Here is a 13,007-nt window from a genome sequence, read left to right on the forward strand (position 1 = left end):
ACAAATTTACTCAAGTCACTTGTCTCCAGATAGGCTTAACACCCATTTAACATGTTCATATCATTTTCCACGTTCCCGTGTTTGAAATCTATACATAAATATAGCGTAAATACAGTAAATGCGTTAATTATTAATTATTCACTGGGTTTTAATTTTGATATAATTATATATATATATATATATATATATATATATATATATATATATATATATATATATATATATATATATATATATATATATATATATATATATATATATATATATATATATATATATATGTGTGTGTGTGTGTGTGTGAACATTTAAAATAGAACTCATTTTGAAACTAATATGATATAGTTACAATCTGATTAAAATAAGATCCTGGTTAGCTTATTTTTTTTTATATAATTACTATAATTATTATTTATTTTAATTATTTTTTGACGTTACAATTATTTTGCTGCAAGAATGGTTTTGTTCGTGAAATAAATTAAGCCAACCAGGATCTTATTTTAATCAGACTGATATAGTTACAAACACACAACTATACAGTTATAAGACGAAAGAAAAGAACAGTGTACAGTGGTGTGATACTGAGGTAGTATATAACATTGTTAGCGACAATACCTTGATTTTGAAAAAAAACAAATAATACGAGATATGCACTTGCTGTTCCAAAGTTGCCAAGTCAGTCAGGTTATAGGGGTATTGGAACCATTATGCGAAATATTTAATGATTTGAAAACCCGTGAATTGTGGAAAATTTGCGTTGTTGATTCTTTCCATATTTCCAAATAAATATTTCATAAAACTGTTACTATGAAGAATTGATAGAGGATACCAGAGTGAAACATTATAACGAACTTTCCTGTAACTCGACGTTCGATTAACTATATAGTTTGGCAAGAATGAACATGGTTTCTAAATTATGGACGTTGCCCCCCCTGTGGATGTGGATATTTGACACCCCAGGGATAGACTTTGACGATCGAAATGAAGTTACAGAAAGAAAAAATCAGCTTCATTCTCTTTTCAGACAGAAATAATGAAAAAAGGATACCCTTTTTCAGACAGACAGACAGACAGACAGACAGACAGACAGACAGACAGACAGACAGACAGACAGACAGACAGACGGACAGACAGGGTAAAATAACATACCCTCTTCAGACAGAAGTGGTGAATTTGGGACCCCCTTTTGGCGGCACATATACATATAACACTTCAATGTGAGTGCCCCTCCTGGGGAATTTTTGCAAAGGACCTTTATCCTTTGTATGCGCCCTCAGCGACACTGAATAGGTTTCTAACGAGGATCAAGTCACTTTCTGCGATCACTCTCCATTTCCGCAAACACTTCACCACTTCTCATCATGTTAACAATTTTAATATTTATTTCTTCAAACAATGAGAAGCAAGTCTGTCTCTCGAACAATTCAGCATCTATGTGTGTTTACACTTGTATCCGAATTGGTATTCTTAACAGACTTCATGCATAAAATATTGGTTTAAATACACGTATTGATTGATGACCCGTACACGTGGCGAATGTATGTTTCAAATTAAAATATTTAATTATTCATTTGTATTGATTCAACCAAAGTCCCTGGTACTGGCTTATCTCTTGTTCACGTGACGTCGATATCAATCAGCACGTGGGTTGTGGGTTCGCTGCCTGAGACGCGGAGAAGCACGCGCTGCACCTTGTTCGCAGTCTTTCTGTCTTGGTCTCTGGTCGTGTGGCATTCTCTTCCGAAAGATGGGGTCGATCTACTGAGAAAAATCAGAAAGCATGGTAAGTCACCTGAATATGTATACAAATTACGACAATATAATTTTAATATGCCCATAGACTCTGTAGCGAGTCTGGGACGTGTCTGAAAATTCAATTTATTATATCTTTAAAACACGTGGTCGGATTGAACACCTGAACACATTGAAATGGGAGATAAGTAAAGACGTATCTTTCCCAAACGCAAGGTATGCACTCAAACCCACATACAATTTTCCGGTCCCACTAAACCTTCTTCGCTCAGCCCACGGGGCATTTTAACCACAAACAACTTTGAGTGATGTGTACACCAGACCGTCGGGATATGATACCCCCGGGGATATACCTCACTCCGGTACATACGATTTAAAAAATCACTTTTTCCATTTAGAAAATTGATTTATATGATTTTGTGTGCGAGATATGATAAACAAATGATTCCAATGAAGGAGTAAGTGGTCGGAAACACATATGTGAGTGGGCTGTGTTTCCCCGGGAGCGTGTCGCCTTGTAGACTGGCTGCAGACGGGGACTCGAGATCATTGGGGAAATGGGGATTTTGCGAAGAAAATATATTTTTTTAAACTGAAAATTACACTAATATTTTAAACAAATCGTCCCGCCAGTCTAATCGCTTGGATCGGACGTACATATTCTCGTTTCGGCGGGTATTTAGGCCGTAACAGTTATGGATACCAGGGGGATACCGCTACCAAACATATTCCAATTTGTATTTGTAAGTGAGATGATTGATCAGAGAGAAGAAATGAAATAAAATTGTATTTCATTTATAATCTTGTTTCTCATCTGCGCGAGACTTCGGTACTTTGATCATGATACTCCCACGAAAATGCAACTTGGATTTGTTATGCGGCGGGGGGAAAAAAATGAAGATAAAAATATTTTTTTTAGTAATTTTTTTCACTTACAATTCGGCGGGCGCGAGAAATTACGCTGAAATAAAATATTATTTTTATTTCATTTTCGGCTCCTGTTCATTCGGCGGGTTCGCGAAACAAGGGATAAAAAAGTCCGGCCTAACATGTTTTGTGGACATGCTCGGAAGATTGGATAGTCGCATATTTAGTAATACCAGGGGTATACTCTCGGCCCAACAAAGACATTCCCTTCATATTAATAAATATTTATTAACTTCACAATTCAAACTGATACGAGATGTTTCTATTGGTCGATTGTAAAACATTGGAAGGTTTTCAAATAACGTCAATGCGCACCGTGCCGGTTGATTGGCTGGTTTGATTCAACTGCCAATGAAATTTATAAATATTTATGGTAATCGCATCTTTATTTAGTAACCGTGATCGAGAATACTAGTAACAGTGAAATGTGAAATGTGAAATCTGGATGGGAAAGGGGCTAACGACATCACGTGACTTATTCGTTTGATTCACTATTAGCTAAACAGTGATTGTAATTATAGCGTATGCCAATAGTAAAAAACTACAAGCTATACGCATAAATTGAACAAATTAACGTATATTCATAAATTCATATACACGTGGTTTTCATTCATTGTCCTCGTGGTCGAGCGGACACAGCGACTGATGTGTACAGTGTGTATTTAGTGATGGTGCCGTGTTCCGAAGATAACCTTGCATTAGTTCACAGGGTCAGTGATTAGAACAATCTCACCAATTTACATATCTATATATATAGTTCTGCTGAGAGCAAATATCCTATGAGACCCAGTCTTTTTAAAACGGCTACGCCAATATAAAGTAACTTAGTGAGTGTATGTAACAGAGCATAATGATAGGTGTAACCTCTATAGAGGGACTGTGGTGTAACCTTTCCTGTGCACTGATATTGAAGGTTGCAATGCATTTCAAACATTATCACTTGGTAAATCAGTATTATATGTTGTAGTTTGGTTTTCATATGCCTTGGATTCATATTTTTCAAGATATTGTTGAAAATGTGTGTTCAAAAATTCCCAATTTGTTTAACTTCCGACATCACCGGAGCTTGAACTGGAGGACCCGGGTTCAATTCCCGGCTTTGGCACTGATACTTTTTTCATTTTTCATTTCAACAAATTTATTCGTCGCGCCAAAGAAAGAGATTTTTCCCTATAAATTGTTTTTTTTTTCATCAGTTTTGTTTGTCTTCTGTTGCCATTATTTATCTTCTTATCATTCTCGGGCCCTTTTTCTTGTCGTCATCCAGTATTAAATTCAAACGATTTGTAAGTGTTGTAAACATATTTTTTGAGATGCGAGCGAGGACGTGACCTTGAAATTCGCATTTGTGCTTGATGCTTGATACAGTTTCAAAGTTCAAGGTCATTTATGTGGTACTTTAATGTCTTCAACCTCTAAACTACTAGTAGTTTGACTTTTACTACACGCTGTATACAGTGAGGACAAATGACCATTTTTTGTCTTGCTTCCTTCTTTCTTCGTGTATGCTGTTATATCATTAAAAAAATCAATGTCAAAAAATGCGAAAATATCAAAATATGAATTAGGTTTAATGGAACAATGATTATTTTGAGTAATTTTCTTCCTATTTTCCAGTTTAGACTTCGTATCACAATAACAAGTAGTGTTTGATGTTCGTGACCAAGTATGGCCAGTCATTCATAATGAAATAATATCACCTCACATAAGTAAGTATTCGATAAACGGGCAATGCTTTAATAGATCGTCTCTCTGTTTAGCAGGTAGGGGAAGCCGACACGTGATCATACTAGTATCAAGACCGACCGGTAAATAATTGTATTTGTTTTCTAATATCCTACCTACAAAAACTTTCAACGAAAAATTCTGAAAAGAGTAAAAAACGGTCAATGATTTAATCTATCGAGTGTCTTAATTATTAAATGCTGAATTGTTTTTGTTACACACGATGAGATCGTTTTACCTGCAGGACGTTGGGTCATGTGGGGTTACGCGTACACAATGCGTCTTTAGGAATCTCTCAATTTGTTATACTGTAATAGGTGAGAAATAGCAGTTCCGCTAAAATTGTTGAAGTGATGTGTGTATCCCTTCTTGAAGGATCAACGCCATTATTATACTGAAATGTTCGTATTTGTAGCTGGACTACGACCATAGTGATGAGCAACGCGTTAATCAGGTTGGTGGCGCTGTTCTACTAATCAAAATAAAAACATTGCTTTCCCACTTTGTATAATCTGCAGAAAACATGTCATTAAACCCTGTAAGCATCACCAGGTTTTCGGTTTTTTACAGATCATGCAAAATCTTATCTCCCCTGAAATCAAAGAAGGACCTTCTAAAGATACAGTAAAGTGACTTTGAGTAATTGCAACAATTACGTTTGATTTGTTGATTAAATACCACACCCTACCGTATCGTATATGCTATCATCAGTACTCCAATATTTCAGGATTTGTTGCCAACTCAATTTATAACTTTCTCAGAATAAAAAGTGAGACTCAACTTTATTATTCAAATCCATTGTACACGTACACGTAAATGGCTGTTTCGGTAATATTGTAATTTTCTAAAAGTTCCATTCTGGCGTTCACTCTAAGTTGCGTTAAAGTCACCTTTATTCTAATATGGCGTCGTCTTGTAATGTTCTACCAAAAACGATCAATGATTACAAAATAATTCGGCAGTCATAATTTTTATATGATGACGTCATAGATTTTGTTACACACGATGAGAACGTTTTACCTGCCAAGCGCGTACATGAAATTTACTCAACAGCTCATTATAAATCAATCATGTTTCTTCTAAATCGTGCGTGTTTATTATTTTTTTTCAGGAAACAGTTCGGCCAAACCGAAGAAGTGGGAAAATATCGGTTTCCAAATAAGAAATATGTCGTTTCTATAAAATAACGGTAAATATATGTGCAGATATGATATAAGTTTATTAAAACATCGATCAGAAAATGCATGTGACGATATTATTATAAGATTACTCCTCATGTGCCAGTGCAGTAATATTGTTAAAACCTCTGTATGACGTGGGTTAATATTGTATCGTATTGTGCATGCAAACAAACACATATCATAACATGAAACACAGGATAATTAAAATAAACTTAAAACCCATTGCGATTTTCCCATATTTTTTTTGCGATATCTTCATTGGTATTTATCTTGATATTGATATCACGTGACAAAGCGATCAATGATTACAACATAATTCGGCAGTCATAATTTCTATATGATGACGTCATAGATTTTGTTACACACGATGAGATCGTTTTATCTGCGTATTTCCAATTTGAAGTTTTATCAACCCAGTGTGAATTCGCAGATAGGAAATGCTTAGATAGTTTTTTCTGTGTTTTTCGACAGTCACGTGAAGAAGATAGCCAGGTCACGTAACCATACGTGGATTATGCAGACTGGTAAATAAACTATCATTTAGTATTGCCTCTCAGGCTAATGTATTTATTTAAATGTCTCACTTTACAACAAGTATATCAACACACGTTTTTTTCCATATTATTAATTTCACATAATCCAAATAAAACAGCAGGATTTATTTACAATTATCCCGGCAAAGAAAGGTCTATGATTATTGGTATTAATCACATAGCTGATGTATTGATGAAATACTAGTATGTTACACACTCTATGAGACCTTGGACTGTGTTGAATTACATCGCCGTATACGGCAAATTAAAAACTAAAATGCCTTTGTTTTATTTGTCAATTGAAAGACCACGGCAGAAACATGTAGAATTACTATAATTGTTATACTACTAGTATAACAAAATAACGATAAATAATGTTGTGTAAAAATTGAATGTTGTTTTAAACAAAAGAAATATTTAACGTAATAGAATTGATGAATAAAACATTCACTGGTCGATCACAGAATTGGTTACTAACACGAAATTATTCCTCACATGCGCTAATGTGTTTATAATCCGTATGGTGTATTTATGTAGGTTTGCCACTGAGGAGACAAGGTGACTGATAATGGCAGTAGAGATGAGATGGTCAGTGCTATATTCAGTGACATGACTCGGTTAGTGTTCGCTTGGTAACACATTGTTTTCAAAGAAACATTAAAATATGTCATGTAATAAATCATCTGGAATGTTTTCACATATGTACCCACAATGTCACACCATGACTTGTACAGAACATACGTAATTTATTTCGAATGTATTATGTAAAGACTGAAACTAAAATCATGCAACTTGCATCGGAATATTACAAATTCGTAGTTTCAGAACTATGTGCAGTCACAATGTAATAGGATGGAAATAGATTCCTGTTGTAGTGTAGACTCGAATATTGGGAATGGGTTTTTAAATGTTCAATCTATTGCTGACAGGCGGGCGACCAGTAGCAACATTCACACACAGATCAGATAGTATCGGTGTCGACGATATCTGTAAGACAAGCTATGAAGTCATTGTTTTTTTCACCTATCGGTTTGTGTTCATGGCTTGTGAAATGAGGCATATTGTATGGTGCTTTGAAAGACTCTTTATTTTATCCGTAGTCATTGGTAACAGCAATACAGTAAATTGACATGCAGTTACAACTTCATTTATGACAGACACAAGTACGCATAGTGGAAACCATTTTAATAATTTATGAATACTGAATCTATTGGCGTGTTATTCCATTGTTCTTTGTTGTCATGTGACATTTTACAATTATTACTCACAGCCAGATTGAATAAAATATGCCTTATAGTAAAGTTGTCTTGTACTTGTATTCATACATTTGATGTCATTGTAGAGGTGTGAATCCTAACAACAAATTCCACACCCATTCCTCATGCTGCCACCACCGGAGATGCTTCACTTAAACATTTATCGCATTTTGGTTATGACGATTACTTGCAAATTTGTAAATCGTTGGACGATCTACGCATGCGTATATTATATGACGACTTATTTGTGATAGTTCTGTTGCGCAAATGGATGGTTTTGTTTCACCGTCCAATTGGTAAAACTAAAATATGTGTGTTTTTAGAATGTTTGACAAAATTCGCCTCTTCCTCTTGTTTAGATCTATCGCAGTTAGTATAACTGTTGATTCTCGATAGCAAGCTACACGTTCGTCGCTTTATTTTCATTTGTTGAATTCTTCACTTGGGCGACACTGTTGATCAGTCGCAGTGGTACTGAGGATCCAGGGCGTATATTTCTGGAAATGTTGTGCTAGAGACTTCACATTGTTCCTGAAAGAAAAAATCATTCAAATTTCAATGAATCTGACATTAATTGTGAAGTAGAAAATACAGAAATGGCATGGCTGATAGATAGTTACCACGATAGTCAACTATAGCTCGTTTCCTCACAGTAGGTTATTCATGTTATGTCACAAGCCATATAACACTTACAAGATGTTCAACACGTAATGTATATGTATACATATTTAACTAAACAATGGTCGCTGTATCTGAGCAATGATATCGATGCAAGTAGGTATTATTTTTCTCTCAATGAGTCTATAGTGAGCATCCCACGCCCTACTCGACAAGTAACAGTTGACTGTGTGGGTGTGGAGAAGGTCTTGGGAGAGGAAGGGTTCGGTTGTTTAGGGCATTTAAAAGCATCGGAAGCATTGAATATGATGATCTTGAATGTGAAAGCAAATGACTATGTTAAGGATGTTGACACACGGAAACAGCGCCATCACCATGCCTTAGGTTTTCATAACCAAAATATTGATACAGAAGCATCATCAATTCCACCAGACAACTTGTACACACCAATATTGTTGATGACACATCAAACCAAGCTGAACAAACGTCATTCAAAACAGTGACACAACCAAGTGTCTCAATAGCAAGATCCGCCAGTACACCAGGCAGGAAAACTTGAACATGCTAGAATCTTGATTGCCAGTCGCTGCACAGGAATAGATACAGGAACGTAAGTTATATGGAGGAGATCCTATCATGTTCTTGCCTTGGGAAAAGAGCATTTGAAACAGTGGTGCAAACAGCCTCCAAACAGCTGAGAAATTCAGATATGTAATGTGATACTGCATATCAAGAAGCCTGGCAAGAATTACCGGAGAGATTTGACAACCTGCCTGTGATTTACATACGTTCTTTGGTTCAAAGACAATGACACAAGGAAACCAGTAATCGAATATCACATGAATGTACATGTATATATATTCAGAAATGTTTCCTGCTATTGCCACATTTGGCTTGAGAATGATCACAGAGAAACCCAAGCTGCATATAGAGCAGGAGATGACATATACACTAACAATTCTCCAATGGCCTGACTTCAGTCAAGATCTTTTACCTACACCAATATCTCTAAAAATACAAAATGTATGCAGACACCATCACCTTCACATTCAAAGATGATGTACAGCGAAACATTTTCCAAGGCAGGAAGAGCTACCAACAGTAAACTAAACATTGTCTCTGGTAAGAAGGAAGAAAGCACATTCTACAGTAACTACTTGCAGACAGGGAACGTAAGTCAAACTGTGCTGGATGGGAAGACTCACTTTCTAAAGAGTGTCATCACTATTGGACTTGTTGGTGTAGCAGTCTTTCACATTCATATACAATGTCTTTGAACAGACCAATCATAGAGAGTAGAGTGCCATGTCTTTTCTGACATCAGTGATACTGATATCAGTGAGTATGCAATAACCAGATCGACACATTAGCATGTGCAGATCTTAAATGATCTTAATGAAGAAGCCTTTTTCAGAGGAATTAAGGATACTGTCAACCAGAAGTCAGATACTGGTAAAATGCCAAAGAAAAGTCCCATTTACAAGTTAACACATTCTCAAAATTGTGAATGAATCAACCCACCGCATGCTTTGCATTAAGAGGGGTATGGGAAAGACAAATTCGCACAGTTAGACGGGTTTTAAAAGACATGTTTATCCAACTTCCCAAGGCAGAATTCACACTTGATTTACTAAAAACGTTGATGGCTGAGTTCTGTACAATTGTAAAATTCAATATCATCGGATAACGATGACCCACAAGCACTCAATTCTAACCATAAAGACCCAACCCGTACCCCACCTACTGGAGTATTCACACAGTATGAACTATACAACAGAAGGAGTCATGTGCAATATTTGGCTACTAGATTCGCTGGAGGAATGAATACCTGTAAAGTTGACAGATACAAATAAATGTGATACAAATATCGCTCTAAATATCAAGAAAGGAGACATTGTTCTTTTACGAGATAAAAAGCAACACCGTAATGACTGGCCACTCGCTCGTGAAATGAAAATGTATCATAGTAAAGATGTCCGGTCAAGAAAACTGATGTAATGATTTGCAGCTGCATAGATCAATCACTGAACTTGTCGGACAATTTTCATAAGTGAATTTAGTAGATTTATCATTTACCACAGCCCTGCCATTCTAGTAAACTTATGTGTAAAGGTCATTGACAGACAGAAACTATTTATATTTCTAAATCTGTACTAGGAAACAAAATAGTTGAAAATACAATTCATCAATAACTATTTATCGAAAACAATTTTTTAACCAAGCAACCAGTTGATATAATAATTAATTAACCTGTTATGAAACAATTAAACGAATCAAACAGCTAATCAAACAAAAATAAGAAATATAAATAATGAATTGGTAGGGGGGGAAAAAACAATAAACAAAATCTTCCAAGGAACTAACAAATATATCCTGGTTAGCAAATATAATGCAAGGAAAATAAAATAATTAAAATACTAATAATAATCAAGAAAGATGGATATGCCAGTTAACTACTTATGAGATGGGTCTTTAAATCTGATTTAAATTGATTTCTATTATGTGAACTTTTTAATGAAACTGTGAGGGAGTTCCAATGTGTAACAGCTGCATATCGAAAATTATGCTGGGAAATGGACAAATGTAATTTAGGAATTGACAGGTTTCCTTCAGTTGTTGCTTTAGTAGGGTAGCTATGTGACGGATTGCTTGCATAATACCTAAGACTACGGGCAAACCGGTCGTGTTTGAGGTCGAACTACCTTTTTTTGTAGACAAAGAATTTGCTCTAGCAAAGTTGGATATTAAGTGTTTCCCCAAATTTCAATATAGTATGTTAGATGTGGAAGGATTAATGTATTATATAGTAAAATTAGTATAGAACGAGGAATATAGTGACGAATTCGGGATATAATACATATACACCCGCACTAGTGTCTACCACCAGTGTAGTGTGTAGTGTAGTGTAGTGTAGTGTAGTGTAGTGTAGTGTAGTAAAAACAACCTGTCATAACGTAGTATCAACCTGTCATGACGTATTGTAGACTCAGAAATGTGAGTATATTCTTAAATTCATATAAAATTTACTTAATTTATTTTTGAAGTGCCCACACCTGACGCTGAACAATTGTATGCAGACCGCCATGTTTGTTTTATTAACAGTGTACTTTTTTACTGCTTCTTGAATAAACCAGATCTACTGGGGGTGGTAGACACTAGTGCGGGTATATATGTATCATATATCCTGAACAGCATAGCAGTTTTAAAAAGTTTGGGTCTCGTAGGATTCCATTCTTTCTCAGCAAAAAATATATCGTTGAATTGGTTCTAATCACTGCCCCTCAAGAAAGGCAACGAGGTTTTCATTTATATCCATATATGTGTAACATATAATGCACTGGTTTAAATGTATTAATAGTATATGCATAGATTAAATGTATTTATGGTAGAGTAGGCATTGTTATGTGTGAGCATCATCAATATCTCTATATTCTGTAAATATAATTTACTATTTAATATACAAAGTAATAAGATATATCCAAATTAACACATTCTAAATTAACAAATTATAAACACATGTATATTATGTGTATGATCGTGTGGTATAATTTGATCCTACACCAGTGATGTCATGAATATTCCCATAATATATTGTGAATACCAACATTTGGTTGCACGATCAAACAATTAGCTCTTCATTCGCATTTTCCCTTCTTCCATATAATCTACATTGGTGAGTACATTTACTGTATTTAGATGACTGTATTAGTTGTGCTGGTGAGTGCATTAGTTGACTGCTAAAGTAAATGTTACGTGATTCGATAAATTATCAATTGTTATTATCGACTGAGGTGTACGTCAATCAAATCGCTGACCATATATTTGTTTATTTATCTGTACTCAAAATAAGCTATTCATACAAACTAACGGAAAACAACAAGTGTTCAGATATTTTAATGGAGCTCAGAGCTTAGTAAATTTACCGTGAAAGGAAGCATTTATGGTTAATGAACAGACTAACGGCTAATGTTACTTGAAAATAACTTCCATACTTTAATCTAATTAACTTAAATGGGACACTAAAAACAGTTTGTCTGGAAGCATATCTTTCTGAATTTTCTGAAACCTTGCTTTGTTCTTGAAAGTTCAGTTCACGTTCGTATCGAACAACGCCTTCTTCGTGCTCATAGTCAATCACATCAATATAACGGGCACATTCTCAATGTCGACGACAGGTACTTACTCGAACAAAATGCCAAGTTCAGGTTATTACTCCTTGTCAACTGTGAAGTAATAGAGTACTTTGATTGGTTAATTTTGACAAAGATTGTAAATGTATTCTTTCGCGAGGTGCAGGGTGCATCTGTGATCAACGAATATTAAACATGTTATGTTCATTTACATTACACACATGCATATTATACAGTTGTGTTCTATTTCAGTCACACAATTCAGATTTATGTGAAAAAAACTGCCTGATGCCACTTTGATATAGGAACATCTGCTATTTAGGTCCTCTGTCCACGTTCACAGTCAACTATAAGTGGTATTTCCATACATGTAAATGCTGCCGGCGATTAACTTTTGACTGTCTAACCAATTTGAAATGTACGATGTATTCATCTGTTCGTGGAACCTGTTATTGAATTTCATATAAGCAATTTGCCTCGAATGTCTGGTTGTTACAAATAGCTCATCTCCATAATTGTTTATTTATTTAACTTTGTCATAATAGGTATAGAGATGAGTACCACCAACCACCCCCATCGTATAATATTGTGAACCTGTCCTCGTTCTCTGTCAACTGTCACAGAGCTCTCAATGGCATCAGTGGGCAACATGGAAATATTCCACGAACCCTATGGATTATCATATTATGGGGGCGAAGATAGAGTAAGAGAAGAGATGGTTTTGGTAGAAGGGTATAAGTATAAAGATGTTAAAGACATGTTAGAGAAAGACTACCCACATAAAGACGGAATTTTCGTCAAAGACCTCGCATTTGCATTGGATGGAGAATACAGCCGGCCACCACGTGGGTATCAGCACACGTTTCTAATCAGAGATCCGAAAAAAAT

At 35.4% G+C, this 13,007-nt stretch overlaps 1 long non-coding RNA gene across 1 annotated transcript; it reads left to right on the forward strand.

The window, feature by feature from the left end:
- The first annotated feature begins 6,664 nt into the window (after positions 1-6,664).
- On the forward strand, positions 6,665-7,416 carry LOC146739230 (uncharacterized). The gene is made up of 2 exons (XR_014930133.1): positions 6,665-6,732; positions 7,216-7,416. It is a non-coding gene; the product is annotated as an uncharacterized LOC146739230 (long non-coding RNA).
- Positions 7,417-13,007: the final 5,591 nt, after the last annotated feature.

This window comes from Saccoglossus kowalevskii, chromosome 8, assembly GCF_978046115.1.
Source record: "Saccoglossus kowalevskii chromosome 8, keSacKowa6.1, whole genome shotgun sequence".
Classification (NCBI taxonomy): domain Eukaryota; kingdom Metazoa; phylum Hemichordata; class Enteropneusta; family Harrimaniidae; genus Saccoglossus; species Saccoglossus kowalevskii.